Source organism: Callithrix jacchus, chromosome 3, assembly GCF_049354715.1.
Source record: "Callithrix jacchus isolate 240 chromosome 3, calJac240_pri, whole genome shotgun sequence".
NCBI lineage: Eukaryota > Metazoa > Chordata > Mammalia > Primates > Cebidae > Callithrix > Callithrix jacchus.
Window position 1 is genome coordinate 100789490 of NC_133504.1, and position 19347 is coordinate 100808836.

Below are 19347 nucleotides of genomic sequence, written 5' to 3' on the forward strand. Positions count from 1 at the left end.
AATAAACCCATTATAAGTTGGATATAGCACAAATCCAAAATATGTTTAATACCCTGAAAAGTCTGTTATAAAGTTGAAAAATCACAAGTTGAATCATGATAAGTAGAGGCTGTCTGTATGCTACAGGGAACATCAGAAAATAACAGATAAACTTCAATAATAATTTAGTTATTTAAGTTGTAGCAGATGAGAGTATGTTGATGTAGGAATATTGGTTTATGTGTATGCACACACCTGTAATTTTTATACTTGCTTGATTGAAAACATATAACTATTTTTCTGAAACATGATAGCTGCTCATAATTCTATAGGTATGGAAAATGATAACGTTCTGAATTAATTCTTGTTAGACAAGAAATTATAGCACATAATAAAATTTTTATCACCTCTGTGACCTGAAATAGTTAGTTCTTAATTTCAATTGCACCCCAGTATTTTGTCATTTTTTCTTGCAGTTTATTCTTCCAATTTTAAAAAGAGGACTGCACTGGGACACAATAACTGATTAGAAGTAGCTGCAGTCCACGGCAACTCACAAAGAGAAATGACAAGGGAGAGTGAATTGAGTACCTTCAACTAAAATATCCAGATTCTCGCATTGGGACTGACTAGGCAAACAACTCAACCCATGGATAATGAAGAAAAGCAGGGTGGGGCAACAGCCCATCCAGGAGTGGCATGAAGCCAAAGGAACCCACACCCCTTGCTAAGGGAAACAGTGAACAGGACTGTGTGAACCTGCCCAGAAAACCAGTTTCTCCCATGGATCTTTGCAACCCCTGGATCAGGAAATGCTCTCATGAGCCCATGCTCCCAGGGCCTCGTGTCTGATACACAGAGCTGTGTGGAGTCTTGATAGATCAGTTGCTCAGGCATACACAGAGACCCAGGAGCTTTACATGCTCTGCCCCAGGACGCCTGGCAAGTCAAGAGATCCATCTGTAAATATCCCTAGGAAGGATGCTGAATCCAATGAGCCAAGCAGCATTGTTCTGCAGGTCACACTTCCACACCACCTCATAAGTTAAGACCCACTGGCTTGGAATTCCAGCTAGCCAAGGCAACAGGCTGGAACCTGCCTGAGACAGGACCAAGCTCCCAGGGCAGGGGCAGCCACCATCTCTGCAGTTCCATTAACTCAGCCATTCCAGCTTGCTGGCTTTAGAGAGTCCAAATGGTCTGGATGAGAAAGGATGCCCCACAACACAGCACAGATGCTCTACCAAAAATAGCCAAACTTGTTTACGTGGGTCTCTGATCTTGATCCTCCTGACTAGGTGCGACTTCCCCACTGGAGTCTCCAGCTGCCTCTACACCTACATTCAGGTTGGCAATGGATCAGTACCCCCCTGAGACAGAGCTCCCAGAGAAAGAAAAGTGCTGCCATCTTTGCTGTTTCACAGCCTTCACTGGTGATACCTCCAGGTACAGGAAACACTAAGGCAACTAGGGTCTGGAGCTAACCATCAACAAACTGCATCAGCTCTATGGGAGTGTGGCCTGACTGTTAAAAGAAAAACAAACAGAAAACAAGAACAACAACAGCATCATCATCAACAACAACAACAACAAAACCCCACTAAAACAGCATTCGAAGATCAGTAACCCCAAAGATCAAAGGTAAACAAGCCCACAAAGATGAGAAAGTATCAATGCAAAAATGCTGAAAACTCAAAAAGCCAGAGTGCTTCTCCTCCAAATGACTGCAAAACTTCTACAGTGATGCCACAGAACTGAGCTGAGGCTGAGATAGCTGAACTGACAGAACTAGGTTTCAGAGGGTGAGTAATAAAAAAACTGCTGAGCCAAAGCAGCATGTTGAAACCCAATGTAAAGAAACTAAAAATCATGATAAAACAATATAGGAGCTGATAGAATAGCCAGTTTAAAGAGGAACATAACCAACTTGATGGAGCTAAAAAACACAACACTAGAACTTCACAATGCAATTACAAGTATCAGTAGCAGAGTAGAACAAACAGAGAAAAGAATCTCAGAGCTTGAAAAATATCTTTCTGAAATAAGACAGGCAGTCAAGAAAAGAGGAAAAAGAATGAAAAGAAATGAACGAAACTTCCGAGATATATGGAATTATGTAAAGAGACTGAACCTATGATCGATTAGGGTACCTGAAAGAGACAGGGATAATGGAACACGTATTTCAGTATATTATCCAAGAGAGCTTCCCCAACCTAGCAAAAGAGGCCAACATTCAAATTCAGGCAATGCAGAAAACCCCAATAAGAGACTCCATGAGAAGGTCATCCTCCAAGACATATAAACATCAGATCCTCTAGGGTCGAAATGAAATAAAAAATGTTAAGGACGGCCAGAGAGAAAGGTAGGGTTACCCACATAGGTAAGGCCATCAGACTAACAGCCAACCTATCAGCAGAAACTTTACAAGCCAGAAGAGATTGGTGGCTAATATTCAACATTCTTAAACGAAGAAATTCCAACTCAGAATTTCACATCAGGCCAAACTAGGCTATATAAACTAAGGAGAAATAAGATCCTTTTCAGAGAAGCAAATGCTGAGGAAATTCATTACCACCAGGCCTATGTTGCAAGAGCTCCTAAGAAAGCACTAAATATGGAAAGGAAAAAACAGCCACTGCAAGAACACACTGAATTACACAAACCAGGGACACTATGAAGCAACCACATAAACAAGTCTGCAAAATAGCCAGCTAGCATCACAATGACAAGTTCAAAATCATACATAACAATACTAATCTAAAATATAAATGGGCTAAATGCCCCAATTAAAAGACATAGAATCACAAGCTGAATAAAGAACCATTATCCATTGGCTTACTGTCTCCAAGAGACCCAACTCACATGCAAAGAGACATAGAGTCTCAAAATAAAGAACAGAGGAAAACTTACGAAGCAAATGGAAAACAGAAAAAAGCAGGGTTGTAATCCTAATTTTTACCAAAATAAAATTTAAATTAACAAAGATTAAAAAAGGCAAAGAAGAGCATTACATAATGGTAAAGGGTTCAATTCAAAAAGAAGAGCTAACCATTGTCAATATTTATGCACCCAATACAGAAGCACCCAGATTCATAGAGCAAATTCTTAAATACCTACAAAAATGTTTACACTCCCATGCAATCATAGTGGGAGACTTTAACAACCCCCCGCCACCGACAATAATAGACAGATCATCAAGACAGAAAATTAACTTAGATATTCAGGAACTGAATTCAGCTCTAGATCAAGTGGACCTGACAGATATCTACGGAATTCTTCACCCCAAAACAATAGAATGTACATTCTTCTCATTGCCACACAGCATTTACTCAAATTGATCTCATAATCGGAGTAAACACTCCTCAAGAAATGCAAAAGAACTGAAATCATAGTAGTCACTCAGATCACAACACAATGAAATCAGAACTTAAAATAAAGAAATTCGCTCATAACCACACAACTACATGGAAATTGAACAACCTGCTCCGAAATGACTTTTGGCTAAATAATGAAAAAGCAGAAATCAAGAAGCTTTTTGAAACTTATTAGAGCAAAGAAACAATGTATCAAAATCTATGGAATTCAGCCAAAGCAGTGTTAAGACGAAAATTTATAGCATGAAATGCCCACATCAAAAAACTAGAACGATCTTAACCTAACATGGCAGCTAAAAGAAATAGAGAACCAAGAGCAAACAAACTTCAACACTAGCAAAAACAAGAAATAACCAAGAACAGAGCTGAACTTAAGTAGATAGAGACACAAAAAGCCTTCCAAAAGATCACTGAATCCAGGAGCTGGTTTTTGAAAAAAAATTAATAAAATAAATGGAACTCTAGCTACACTAATAAAGAAGAAAAGAAACAAGAAGAAAATATACACAATCATAAATGATAAAGGGGATATTACCACTGACCCCACAGAAATACGAACAACCATTGAGAGTACTATAAACATCTCTATGCATATAAACTAAAAATCCTAGAAGCAATGATACATTTCTGGACACATATACCCTCCAAGGACTGAGTTAGAAAAAAATCGAGTCCCTGGACAAACCAATAATGATTTCTGACATTGAGACAGCGATAAATAGCCTACCAACCAAGAAAAAGACCAGGATCAGACAGATTAACAGTTGAATTCTACCAAAGGCACAAAGAAAACCTGGTACCATTACCATTGAAGCTATTCCAAAAAATCAAAAAGGAGGGACTCCTCCCTAACTCATTCAGTGAGGCCAGCATCATCCTGATACAAAAACTTGGCAGAGATAAAATAAAACAAAACAAAACAGAAGTTTCAGGTTAATGTCCTTGATGAACATGGAAGCAAAAATCTTCAATAATACTGGCAAAACAAATCCAGAAGCAAATCAAAAAGCTTATCCACCACAATAAAGTTGGCTTAATTCCATGGATGCAAGGGTGCAAGGATTGCATGTGATTTCCACCACATGCAAATCAACATGTGTAATTCATAACATGAATAGAATTAAAGACAAAAACACATGATTATCTCAATAGACGCAGAAAAAGCCTTCAGTAAAATTCAAAATCCCTTTATATTAAAAAACTCTCAATAAATTAGGTACTGAATGAACATATCTCAAAATAATAAGAGCCATGTGTGACAAACCCACAGCCAATATCATACTGATTAGGCAAGCACTGGAAACATTCCCATTGAAAACCAGCACAAGACAAGCATGCCTTTTCTCACCACTCCTATTCAACATAGTATTGCAAGTGCTGGCCAGGGCAATCAGGCAAAAGAAATAAAGCACATTTAAATAGAAAGAGAGGAAATCAGACTCTCTGCAGGCGACATGGTCCTATATCTAAAAAACCCCATTGTTTCAGCCTCTTTTTTTCTTTTTTAATTGTACTTTAAGTTCTGGGTACATGTGCAGATCTTGCAGGATTGTTGCATGGGTACACACATGCCATGGTGGTTTGCTGTCTCCATCTCCCCGTCACTTACACCAGGCATTTCTCCCAGTGTTATTCCTCTTCAAACTCCCCACTCTCCCACTGTCCCTCCCTTAGTCCCCCACACCCAACATCCCCCAGTGTATGATCGTCCCCTCCCTGTGCCAATGTGTTCTCATTGTTCAGCACCCATCTATGAGTGAGAACATGTGGTGTTTGGTTTTCTGTTCTTGTTTCACTTTGCTGAGAATGATGGTTCCAGATTTATCTATATCCCTACACAGACACGAAATCATCGTTTTTTATGGCTGTGTAGTATTCCATGGTGTATATGTGCCACATTTTTTTTATACAGTCTATCATCTATGGGCATTTTGGTTGGTTCCAGGTCTTCACTATTGTAAACGGTGCTGCAATAAACATACATGTGCATGTTTCTTTATAATACAATAATTTATAATCCTTTAGGTATATACCCAGTAATGGGATTGCTGGGTCAAATGGACTTTCTATTTCTAGATCCTTGAGGAATTGCCACACTGTCTTCCACAATGGTTGAATGAATTTACACTCCCACCAACAGTGTAAAAGTGTTTCTATTTCTCCACATTCTCTCCAGCATCTGTTGTCTGCAGATTTTTAAATGATCATTCTAACTGACATGAAATAGTATCTCAATACGGTTTTGATTTGCATTTCTCTAATGACCAGTGATGATAAGCATTTCTTCATATGTTTCTTGGCCTTATAAATGTCTTCTTTTGAAAAGTGTCTGTTTATATCCTTCATCCACTTTTTAATGGGTTTGCTTGTTTGTTTTTTTCTTGTAAATCTGCTTTAGTTCTTTGTAGATTCTGGATATTAGCCCTTTGTCAGATGGGTAGATTGCAAAAATTTTTTCCCATTGTGTTGGTTGCTGGTGCACTCTAATTATTGTTTCTTTTGCTGTGCAGAAACTCTTAAGTTTAATTAATCCCACTTGAATATTTTGGCTTTTGTTCCCATTGCTTTTGGTGTTTGGTCATGAACAAGTCCTTGCCTATGCCTATGTCCTGAATGATATTGCCTAGGTTTTCTTTTAGTGTTTTTAGTGTGTTAGGCCTTATGTTTAACTTTTTTATCCATCTGGAGTTAATTTTAGTTTAAGGTGTCAGGAAGGGGTCCAGTTTCAGCTTTCTTCACATGGCTAGCCAGTTTTCCCTACAACATTTATTAAATAGGAAATCCTTTCCACATTGCTTATTTTTGTCAGTTTTGTCAAAGATGATGGTTGTAGATGTGTGGTGTTGCTTCTGATGCCTCTGTTCTGTTTCATTGGTCTATATCTCTGTTTTGGTACCTGCATCATGTTGAGTTGATTACTGTAGCCTTTTAATATAGTTTGAAGTCAGGTAGCATGATACCTCCAGCTTTGTTATTTTTGCTTAGGATTGTCTTCACTATGCAGGCTCTCTTTTGGTTCCAGATGAAGTTTAAAGTGTTTTCTTCTAGTTCTGTGAAGAAGGTCAATGGTAGCTTGATGAGGATAGCATTGTATATATAAATTATTTTGGGCAATATGGCCATTTTCACAATGTTGATTCTTCCTAACCATGAGCATGGAATGTTTTTCCATCTGTTTGTGTCCTCTCTTATTTCCTTGAGCAGTATTTTTGTAGTCCTCCTTGAAGAGGTCCTCTATATCCTTTGTTAGTTTTATTTACAGCTGTTTTATTCTCTTTGTGGCAATTATGAATGGGAGTTAGCTCATGATTTGGCTCTCTGTCTGTTGTTGGTGTATAGGAATGCTTATGATTTCTGCACATTGATATTGTATTCTGAAACTTTATGGAAGTGGCTTATTAGTTTCAGGAGATTTTTGGTTGAGGCCATGGGGTCCTCTAAATATATAATCATGTTGTCTGCAAATAGAGACCATTTGACTTCCTCTTTTCCTAATTGAATACCTTTATTTCGTTTTCTTGCCTGATTCTTCTGGCTAGAACTTCCAATACTATATTGAATAGGAGTGGTGAGAGAGGGCATCCTTGTCTAGTGCTAGATTTCAGAAGGAATGCTTTCAGTTTTTGCTGGCTCAGTATGATATCATCTGTAGGTTTGTCATAAATAGCTTTTATTTTTTTGAGATGTGTTCAATTGATACCTAGTTTATTGAGGGTTTACAGCACAAAGTGCTGTTGAATTTTGTCAAAGGACTTCTCTCCATCTATTGAGATAATCATGTCATTTTTGTCTTTGGTTCTGTTTGTGTGATGAATTTATAGACTTGTGTACATTGAAGCAGCCTTGCATTCCCAGGATGAAGGCTACTTGATCATGATGGATAAGGTTTTTGATGTGCTGTTGCAATTGGTTTGCCAGTATTTTATTGAAGATTTTTGCATTGATGTTTATCATGTATATTGGCTTGAAGTTTTCTTCTTTAGTTGTGTCTCTACCGGGTTTTGGTATCAGGATGATGTTGGTCTCATAAAATGAGTTAGGGAGTATTTCCTCTTTTTGTATTGTTTGGAATAGTTTCAGAAGGAATGGTACCAGCTCCTCTTTGTATATCTGGCAGAATTCGGCTGTGAACCTGTCTGAACCTGAACTTTTTTTGGTTGCTAGATACTAACTGTTGCCTCAACTTCAACCCTTGTTTTTGTTCTATTGAAGGTTTCAACTTCTTTCTGGTTTAGTCTTGGGAGGGTGCAAGTGTCCAGGAATTTATCCATTTCTTTCATATTTACTGGTTTATGTGCATAGAGTTGTTTGTAGTAATCTCTGATGGTAGTTTGTATTTCTGTGAAGTAGGTGGTGATATCCCCTTTATCCTTTCTTATTGCATCTATTCAATTCTTCTCTCTTTTCTTGTTTATTAGTCTGGCTAGTGGTATATTTTGTTGACCATTTCAAAAAACCAGCACCTGGATTTATTGATTTCTTAAAGGGTTTTTTGTGTCTCTCCCTCCTACAGTTCTGCTCTGTTCTTAGTTATTTCTTGTCTTCGGCTAGCTTTTGAGTTTTTTTGATCTTGCTCCTCTGGCTCTTTCAATTTTGGTGTTAGAGTGTCGATTTTAGACCTTTTCTCACTTCTCATGTGAGCATTTATTGCTATAAATTTCTCTCTAGAAACTGCTTTAGATGTGTCCCACAGATTCTGATATGTTGTGTCTTTGTTTTCATTGGGTTTGGAGAACATCTTTAATTATGCCTTCATTTTATTCTTTACAGTCATCATTCAGGAGCAAGTTGTTCAGTTTCCATGTATTTGTGCAGTTTTCAGTGAGTTTCTTAATCCTGAGTTCTAATTTGATTGCAGTGTGTTCTGAGAGACTGTTTGTTATGATTTCTGTTCTTTTGCATTTACTGAGGAGTGATTTACTTCCAATTATGTGGTCAATTTTAGAGTAAGTGCCATGTGGTGCTGGAAAAAATGTATATTCTCTGGATTTAGGGTGAAGATGTCTGTAGATGTCTATTAGGTTTGCTTGGTCCAGATCTGAGTTCAATTCCTGGATATCATTGTTGATTTTCTGTCTCATTGATCTGTCTATTGATAGTAGAGTGTTGAAGTCTCCCATTTTTATTGTGCAGGAGTCTAAGTCTGTTTGTAGGTCATTAAGAACTTGCTTATGTATCTTGGTGGTCCAAGCTATGCATTTAGGATAGCTCTTCTTGTTGGACTGATCCTTTTACAATTATGTAATGCCCTTCTTTGTCTCTTTGATCTTTGTTATTTTAATGTCTCTTTTGTCAGAGACTTGGATTACAACCCTTGCTTTTTTTTTCTCTCTCTCCATTTGCTTGGTAAATCTTCTTCTATCCCTTTACATTGAGTCTATGTGTGTCTTCACACATGAGATGGGTCTCCTGAATACAGCACACTGAATGGTCTTGACCTTTTATCCAGTTTCCAAGTCTGTCTTTTGATTAGGGAATTTAGACCATTTACATTTAACATTAATATTGTTATGTATGACATTGATTCTGCCATTTTGTCACTGGCTGGTTGTTTTGCCCATTAGTTGACAAAGTTTCTTCATTGTGTTGTTGGTCTTTACCATTTCGTTCATTTTTGCAGTCACTGGTAGCAGTTGTTCCTTTCCATGTTTAGTGAGTCCTTCAGGAGGTCTTGTAAGGCAGGTCTGGTGGCAAGGAAATCTCTCAGCAATTGCTTGTCCATAAAGAATTTTATTTCTTCTTTGCTTATGAAGCTTAGTTAACTGGATATGAAATTCTGGGTTGAAAGTTTTTTTTTATTTAAGGATATTGAATATTGGCCTTCACTCTCTTCTGGCTTGTAGGGTTTCTGCCAAAAGATCCACTGTGAGTCTGATGAGTTTTCCTTTGTGGGTGAGCCAGCCTTTCTCTCTGGCTGCACTTAGCATTTTTTCCTTCATTTCAATCCTAGTGAATCTGATGTTTATGTGCCTTGGGTTTGTTCTTCTTAGGAGTATCTTTGTGGTGTTTTCGATATTTCCTGGATTTGAATGTTAGCCTATGTCGCTAGGTTGGGAAAGTTCACCTGAATAATATCCTGGAGAATGTTTCCCAGCTTGGATTCATTCTCCCTGTCACATTCAGGTACATCAATCAAGTGTTGATTAGGTCTTTCACATAATCCCATATTTCTTGGAGGCTTCGTTCATTTCTTTTTACTCTTTTTTCTCTAATCTTCCCTTCTCATTTTATTTCATTGATTCGATCTTCAATCTTCCATATCCTTTCTTCTGCTTGATCAATTTGGCTACTGAAACTTGCATATGCTTCACTAAGTTCTTGTACTGTGTTTTTTAGCTCCATCAAATTGTTTATGTTCTTCTCTAAGCTGGTTATTCTAGGTAGCATTTTATCTAACCTTTTTTCAGGGTTTTTAGGTTTTTTGTATTGGGTTTGTATTCCTTTATCTCAGAGAAGTTTATTACCCACCTTCTGATGCCTGCTTCTGTCAATTTGTCAAACTCATTCTCCATCCTGTTTTTTCCCTTGCTGGTGAGGAGTTGTGATCCCTTGAAGGGGCGGCATTCTGATCTTTGATGATTTCATCCTTTTTGTACTGGTTTCTTCCCATCTTCATGGATTTATCTACCTTTGATCTTTGAAGTTGGTGATTTTGGATGATTTCTCTGAGTGGATGTTCTTTCTGTTGATGTTGTAATTATTTCTTTTTGTTTTTTGGTTTTCCTTCTAACAGTCAGGCTCCTCTGCTGTGTGAGGTGATTTTTTTCTTTTGGTTATACAGGTGTCAGGGAGCTACTTGAGGAGCCAGTTTGTCCCCTGTCTGCCTGCAGAGGTGCTGCTGGGCTGCCTCAGAGTCAACCCCACTGCTCTGTAGTTTACCTCGGGCTTTTGTTTACACAGGTGAATTAGACCCACCTTCGCAATGGCAGATGCCCTTCCTCCCACCAAGCTCAATCTTCCTGGGTTGAGCTCAAACTGATATGCTGGCTAAGAAACTCGCAAGCAAAGAGCCTTAAGTTTGCTGGCCTTTGGGGAGTGGGACCTACCAAGCTGTATCACTTGTCTCCCTGCTTTCAGCTCTCCTTCTTTCTGGGGGTGGGCAGATCCATCCCACTGGTGCTTTTGCCACTAGTCAAAATGTCTGCCCAGTTTTGTGCTGACAACTCATGGTATCAGGCCGGCTGGAGCTGTTGCTAATGTCTGTGTTGGTAACTCGATGTGCTTTTCAGCCCGGTGGCATTTTCCTGGACTGTGGGTTGCAACGGCCATGGGAGAAGTGCAATATCTGAATTGGAGCACCAAAGGGGTAAAGTCCCTGATCCTCCTGTCAGTTGCTCTTCACTGGTGGGGCAGTGCCCCACCCTGCCTTGGTTGGCCCTCCTTGGGCTGCACCCACTGTCCAACCAGTCTCATTAAAATGAACCTCCTACCTCAGTTGGAAATGCAGAGATCACTCACCTGAGTCTCTCTCTGGGAACTGTGCTCTGGAGCTATTTCTATTTGGCCATCTTGGAGGAAGTCCCTGAATAGCTTCTTAAGCTGATAAGCAACTGCAGCAATGTTCAGGATACAAAATCATGAGTGCCAGATAATGAATGAACTCTCTGTCATAATTGCTACATAAAGAATATAATACCTAGGAATACAGCTAACAAGGGAAATGAAGGACCTCTTCAAAGAGAACTACAAATCACTGCTCAAAGAAATCAGAGAAGACACAAACAAATGGAAAAGCTTTTCATGCTCATAGATCAGAATAATCAATATTGTGAAAATGACCATACTGCTCAAAGTAATTTGTAGATTTGATGCTGTTCTCATTAAACTATCATTGACATTCTTCACAGAGTTAGAAACAACTATTTCGAAATCTATATGGAAACAAAAAAGAGACCAAATAACCAGGACAATCCTAAGCAAAAGAGAATGAAGTTGTAGGTATCAAGCTACCCTACTTCAAACTATAGTAAAGGCTACAGTAACCAAAACAGCATCATTCTGGTATGAGAGCAGACACATAGACCAATGATACAGAATAAAGAACTCGGAAATAAGACCTCTTACCTGCAACCATCTGATATTCAACAAACCTAGCAAAAACAAGCAATAGGGAAAAGATTCTCTATTTAATGAATGGTACTGGGAGAAATGGCTAGCCATATGCAGAAAATTGAAACCGGAGCCCTTCCTTACACTATGTACAAAAATTAATGCAGGATGGATTGGGACTTAAATGTAAAATCCAGAACTATAAAAACCCTAGAAGAAAATCTAGGCAATATCCTGCAGTACATAAGCATGGGCAAAGATTTCATGACAAAAATGCCAAAAGCAATTAAAACCAAAGCAAAAATTGACAAATGAGAACTAATTAAACTAAAGAGCTTCTGCACAGCAAAATAAACTACAATCAGAGTGGACAGAAAACCTACAGAATGAGAGAAAAATTTTGCAATCTATCCATCTAACAAAAGTCTAATATCCAGAGTCTACAAGAAACTTAAACAAATTTACAAGAAAAAAACAAGCAATCCCACTAAAAAGTGGGCAAAGGACATAAAGAAACACTTCTCAAAAGAAGACATATATGTCACCAACAGATATAACAAAAAAGCTCAACATCACTGATCCTTAGAGAAATCTAAATCAAAACCATGATGAGATACCACTCCCACCAGTCAGAATGGCCATTATTACAAAGTCAAGAAACAGCAGATGCTGGTGACTTTGCAGAGAAAAGGAATGCTTTTACACTGTTGGTGGGAGTGTAAATTACTTCAACTATTGTGGAAGACAGTGTGACAATTCCTTAAAGACCTATAGCAGAAACACCATGTGACTCAGCAATGGGTATATACCCAAAGGAATATTAATCAATCTATTTTAAAGATACATGAATCAGTATGTTCATTGCACCACTATTCACAGTACAAAGACATGAAATCACCAAAATGCCCATTTATGGTAGACTGCATAAAGAAAATGTGGGGCTGGGCACGGTGGCTCACATCTGTAATTCCAGCACTTTGGGAGGCTGAGGTGGGTGGAACATGAGGTCAAGAGATCGAGACCATCCTGGCCAACATGGTGAAACCCCATCTCTACTAAAAATACAAAAATTAGCTGGGCGTGGTGGCATGTGCCTGTAGTCCCAGCTACTCAGGAGGCTGATGCAGGAGAATTGCTTGAACCTGGGAGGCAGAGGTTGCAGTGAGCCAAGAGCATGCCACTGCACTCCAGCCTGGCACCTGGCAACAGAGCAAGACTCTGTCTCAAAGAAAAAAAAAGAAATAAATAAATAAATAAAATGTGCTACATATACACCATGGGATACACAAATAGGATGAGATCCTGTCTTTGCAGGGACATGGTTGGATCTGGAAGCTGTTATCCTCAGCAAACTAACACAGGAACAGAAAACAAACACTACATGTTTTTACTTTTTAGTGGGAGCTGAATGATGAGAACACATGGACACATGAATGAGTGGAACAACACACACTGGGGCCTGTCAGAAGGGGTGTGGTGGGGGAGGGAGAGCCTAAAGAAAGCTAACGGATGCTGGGCTTAATACCTAGGTGATAGGATGATCTATGCAGCAGAACACAGTGGCACACATATTCCTGTGTAACAAACATGCACTTTCTGCACATGTACACGTGAAATTAAAATAAAACTTGAAGAAACAAAAGAGGACTGGAGATGTGGCTGTAACACAAACTATAAATGGGGAAAATGAATGATTGTAACTGGGTAAGCAACATAAGTTACAACCTGTTGTTTAACTTATCTGGAGTCTGACATCAACTTGAATAAATTCGACTATTTGGGAAAAATTACTTGATACAAGTTAATTCTCATGCCTTGTCTTGTTTTTACAAATAGAGATATAGCATCTATTATACCACAGTCTTCAAAGCATATACCTATTTTAGACATATAAATCCGTATTAATCATGTACTACATTTGTTACATAAATTGAAAGTTTGAAACATGTCATTAGAATGAATTTAAAACATGGGGAACATATGTCTGAGTAATTAGCTTCCTCTGCGATATTTTTAGATAGCTCTAGCTACCCTTTGTCCATTCCTGAGAGATGAAGCTTGGGGCAAGCTACCTGTTTAGACTTTTTAGCTAAGACTGATAATAAATATTTTTTTTTTCCTTTGCAACCATATACACTTTTGAATATAAACCTATTCATATATCTTTTACTGTTGTTTGATATAGAAAATATGTATGTCATTTCTTTGTTTATTTTTATAAAATGTATTTCAAATATTTTTCCTTTCTTCAAAGAGAAAATAGAAGACTTGACAAAGCTCAGATTTGTATTCAAAACACATGGCTCAGTAACAAGCCAATGAGAGATGATTATATTTTCTGGAGCAAATATATTATCATGTTGCTCCTTGGTGTTTTGTAGCACATTAGATGCTACAAAACTTTAATGTGTAGAAACATACTAAAGTTTGTGCTAGTAATAGATCATACATTAGTTGCTTTTAAAAAAGAAATACCACAAAGAAATATGAGAAAATGCCTACTGATTTTTTATTCCCTGTGATAAAGAATATAAGATACATGTATACTGTCACGTGTGTCTTCATCCTTGTTCTGATCTAGAAAAGTTTAAGGGAAGGGAGATGGCGTAATTTTCAGAGCACTTAATTCCACATTTTATTGAAAATTGTATTGGAGAATTTTCCCTTGCCCAAATAAAAGCAAACAATCCTATAACAAAGGAACTAGTTAGCAATTTGCCAGAGAAATTTTCACATTCTTAATATTTTTCTTAATAACTCAATACATCTCTTAAATGAAATAAATGAAAATCTGCAGAGATTTTAAAAGTGAACTTGCAGATTTATATACCTATGTAATTACTTCCTGTTATAGCAATGGCTAGGTATTAGATAGAAGAAAATAAAACAGAAGAAAAATACATTTTATGCCCACCACCCATATATTTGAAGGTCAGTCTATCTGAATTTCTTAATAAATGATCCGTTCTTTATGAAAGTAATAAAAAATTATAAGAACTATAGAATACTATCTTTATTACTTTGAAATAATTTATTTTATTCACATTGTTGCCCAATATATGAATATGCGAGTCTACAAATACACTCCACAGGAAATTTAATATTAAATTGCTATCTCAACCAGTGTACTAAAGATTTCGTTTTCAAAAATCAAATGCATTTAAAAACAAGTAAATTAAGAGAGTAGTTCTGATTTTTATTTTTTCTTTTTTTTTTATTTTATTTTTTAATTTTTTATTGGATTATAGGTTTTGGGGTACATGAGCAGAGCATGCAAGACAGTTGCGTAGGTACACACATGGCAGTGTGCTTTCTTTTCTTCTCCCCTTCACCCACATTTGGCTTTTCTCCCCAGGCTGATTTTTAAATGATAATATATTATATGCTACAATGTTAATCCTAAAAGATAATCTCTAACTATTTTTGAAAAGTGTTAACATCTTAATTGTATGCAGACCCAGATTGACTCTTTCAAAAGGGTCTTTCAAAAGATCTATATTTGGATCTAGAAATTCCAATGTACTCCTTAAAAATCATTTATATTATTACATACATAATTCTTCCATGTTTAATGTTTTTAGGTGTATTTTATGGTGCTTCCACCCATTTTAAAAAGGGCATTATCTTCAACTTGGCATAATTTCTGGGATCCCTAGAGATCATGTTCTTTTCATTTGTATGTGAATCTCATCGTGGTTAAATTAATTCTCTCTATCCTTAACTAAATGCATCCTTCTAGATGGAACAATGGTGTTAGTAGACTAAACGAATTAGACAAACCATTAAAATAAGTATTAGTTGTTATATTGAAGAAACTCCAAAAAAAAAAAAAAAAAAAAAAGCTGTGAAATGTCATTAATGTATGACCCTTGCTTTGTTCACTGAGTGGATTCATTACAAAGAAATGTATATGTTTAAACTTTCTGGAAAACTGAGTAGGTAAAAAATATTTAAATAAAAAAGGTTTTACATAACTTTAACAATTTTTCTTGAGACAATAAAACCCTAAAAAAACTACCTTTGCTGTGTAGCTGTTTTTCTATATATGAAGAAAATATATAATTGGTATTGATTAGCCTGATTAGCATTGTTTATATTGGTTGACTATAATTAAGCTATCCCAAACGAATTCCTTGATTGGTATAAGCTGAATCAACTAACAATCAATGTTACATTAAATATTTTTAAAAAAATATCGGTATAACACATGTTGATGAAATATATTCCTGGTAACTTGTCTTTTCTTATTATTATTGAACTCTGTCACTTCAAGTGATAAAACTGCTCTATATTTTTATTGCTATCAGTAGAATCTGGAGAGATAACTTGTTTTCTTTTAAAAGTAAAATTCAATGAAAGAAGGACTAGGTAGGCTATTTAGGCTTCATCTGTTTTAAAGCACTACTTCAAATGTTACTATGTGGAAAAATCAAAGGGAACAGGTTAAAATACAATCTGATTCAGTATTTCTGGGCTGGAGTTTATAATTCTGTGTTGCTTGTCCCAGTTACTGTAGAACCTGTTGATTAATAAGCAAGTTTTTAAAGAACAAGAGCATGTTCTCCCTTTTCTCTTGGGGTTTGCTAGTATAGACATGTATCAATTGCAGCATGGCTAGTAAGTTTAGTTTGCCATAATTAAACTGTACATCCTCACCTAAAAGCAGTATCAAGATACTTTATGGTTTATATTTTCTTTCATAGAATCATTTATTTTTTATCAATTTAATTAACTAATGAAACCATCTTCCCCTTGAACCCCAAAATGAAAAAGGAAACCCACCAAACTCCTTCCACATTAAAATACTGTCTCCTCAAACCATCATTCAGATACTTTCCTCATTTTTTTTGTTAGCCTTTTACAACCTTCACAATTTAGATGATTTTTTTTTCATTTTCTTCCATAGTTTGAATACAGAATATACTTAGATTTGGAAACAGGGTAAAGACTCAGTGGTGATTGTAGCACATCATACTTTGTATTATATTTTACACTAGGGAAAGAGTGGAATGTTTTTTCTATCCAAGGAAAACATAATGAGATGTCTCTGTATTCCCTCATGTTGTCTATCCATCTTCATACCAAGACTTCCATGGCAAGTATGAGCTCTTTGCCAAAGGGAAGCTCTGAAGTTCCCTTCAAAGAGCTACTACAGGGAATACATGAAAAATGTCCCTGGCTAGAACCAGCTGCTTTCCCCCATAGCCTTCACTCTGACTATGAGTTAATAAATCAGAATATAAAAATTGTTGCAGAAATGATGCAGGTAAAGTTAAATTGTCTTTACTGTAGAGCCTAAAGAAGTATAATATCACAATCTCCTTGAGGACAAAGTCTACTTAATTCAATAATTAAGAAAGTTTGAGCAATATATAAATGTCCGAAGAGTGGGAGTTTGTCCAACTTGAATAAACCTAATATGTGAGAATGTATTTCAAAAAGGTAGTTCCACTAAATTATTGGCGAAGTTCTTAAGAACCTAAAATCTTATACTGTGAAGATAAATTCCAATTGGGGATTGCCATTGACTTAAGAATCTAAAGCCTTAAGGTCTGATTATAACATTCAGATGCTCATTTGAAGACTGCATTTGAAAGTTGAGGCTTACCAGCCTGATGGTGGTAGGGTATGCTTCACAAAATATTTAAAAACGAATACTGCCTCTTAGGTTGAACCCAGTTACTTATAAACTAGAATATGGATACAACCACTGAAACTTCATGGCAATATTCCATTAAAAGGAGTTTATAATAGGTAAAGCAGAAATATTTTCTATTGTTTTTAGTTACTGAAATAAAGATGCAAACTAAATAAAGCCTTATCGATGACCCAGAAACCCCTGAGAATATGTTCACTTACTAGTTTTCAGATATTTGTATAAATTAGGTATCAAGAAACTTTTAAAAAAATGTAAAACCCCATATTTTAGTTTTCAGGCAATACAAAAACAAGTGAAAAGAAGGAATAAGCCCATGGGCATAATTTGTTGATCTCTGGTATAAACAATGCATATGAGTTCAATATTGAAATGGTAGGGGGTCAATGTGTGCTGAAGTCCCAGATTTCAAAGGTTAGATGGGTTTTGGAAACAGAGCATCATGAGGAAGGTATGGAGCACAGCAGGAACATATGCACCTGGAAATATCTGAAAGAAGATTAAACAAAAGAGACATTTATCTCTTTTAAGACAGGGAGGAAGTTGAATTTTAGAGTCTTGATTTTGATTGTTACCGCAAAGCTTTCAGGTTAGTTATGATCAAGGATAAGAGCCTAATGAAATGCTTCAGGGAAGGATCAATCTGATGGTTATGTGCAGGATGATATTATTTTACTGAAGGCAGAAAAATCAGTTAGAAGGTTAGTACAAAAATTTAAATTGGGACATTCTTCTCTGATCAACTCCACCTAGGGAAGTGGTAATAAAAATAAAGAGGAAGGAAAATAAAGTGGCACAGGTATGTTAATAATCCATTTGGAATCTGACCTGATGATATCTTTAAGTTAAGAAGAGGAAAAGGGAATTTAAACATATTTCTAAAGTTGGAATTTATGTTACAAGAAAAATAAATGGTATCACTGATACTAACAGTCAATTCTAGAGGGATGAGCAGTTTAAGAAGAAAGATTTTGATTTTAGCTTTGAGTTAACAAATCTAAGTCCACTAAGGGAAAATGCCCAACTGCCAGTTAAATACAGAAAAGCCAGTATTTGTCAATCATGAAGGAAAATAAAAACTATTGATAGAGATTGGAGAAATAATTAGAACTGTGGAAATACTAAAACATAATAATATCTCCAAGATTAGGGAAGAGTTTGAAAGAGACAGAGGTGGTTATTGTGTCGAATTTATAAAGCTCTATTTTTGGCTGTCAGGCATACAATTCTATTTTGAAGGTGCAAATAGCCATATTCTCACCCTTTGGGAATGTTCAATTTCTATTTAAACATAAGCACTTGCTGTGTGAATGACTGCCATCTCACTGATTGCTAGTGTGAGGCGAAGCTGCAACAGAAGGCTAACAAAAGATTATTCTGGTAGGTGTATTTTTCCCACTACATGAAATACAAGCTTTATAATCAGAGCATTATGATCTAAAGAAGGATTTTGCTTCAGGCTCATCTTTTCTCCCATGGGATGTGAATATGTGTGTGTGTGAGCCAATTTTCACCCCTTCATAACACTTTCATTCATCTAAAATTACAATACCATCCTTATGTGATTTCTGTGCACCCAGAGGAATTAAGCTCATCATTACTATTATGACAGTAAAGCTCTCTTTAGAAGTTGCTATGTTGGAAGTTTTCCCAAATGATTCATTGAATTCTCATGCCCTATCACTAAGTGTATAATTTTCCATTTCCATTTTTAAGATACTTAACATGTATTAAATCTAGTGTTTTAAAAATATTTATTTAAGATAATTTTAGTAAGACTTACATCATTTACAGGAAATAGACTATTCTGTAATTTGCCTATCAGAATTTCTGTGTTCACAAATTATACATGTGAATGCAGGAATTTGGTATTACATGACTAGCTACAGTAGGGATATGTTAAAGCATTTTTATCTCCTGTTTAACACAAGTTAAATGTCTGTTAGAACACATTCTCTAACTAGAACACATCTATCTTTCATGTCTTTCATCTGGAGCATGGATCATTGAAGTACCTACATTAATCATCCAGAACAATTTAGTGAACAGAATTTTTAATGGATGTAGTAGTGATTTATACACAGATTGGGACATTCTTCTCTGATTATTTAAATTGCTTAGTTTTTAGAGAAGCAAAAGCTAAAATTTCAGTTGTCTTTGATTAACATGTTTTCAAACTATAAAAAAGCTGAGTAAAACAGATAATAAGCTATTTATATTTGGCAGCTGATTATCTTAATTATCCTTGTCAGCTGGGGATGGGTTATTCCTGTAGCTTTGTTTAGAAAC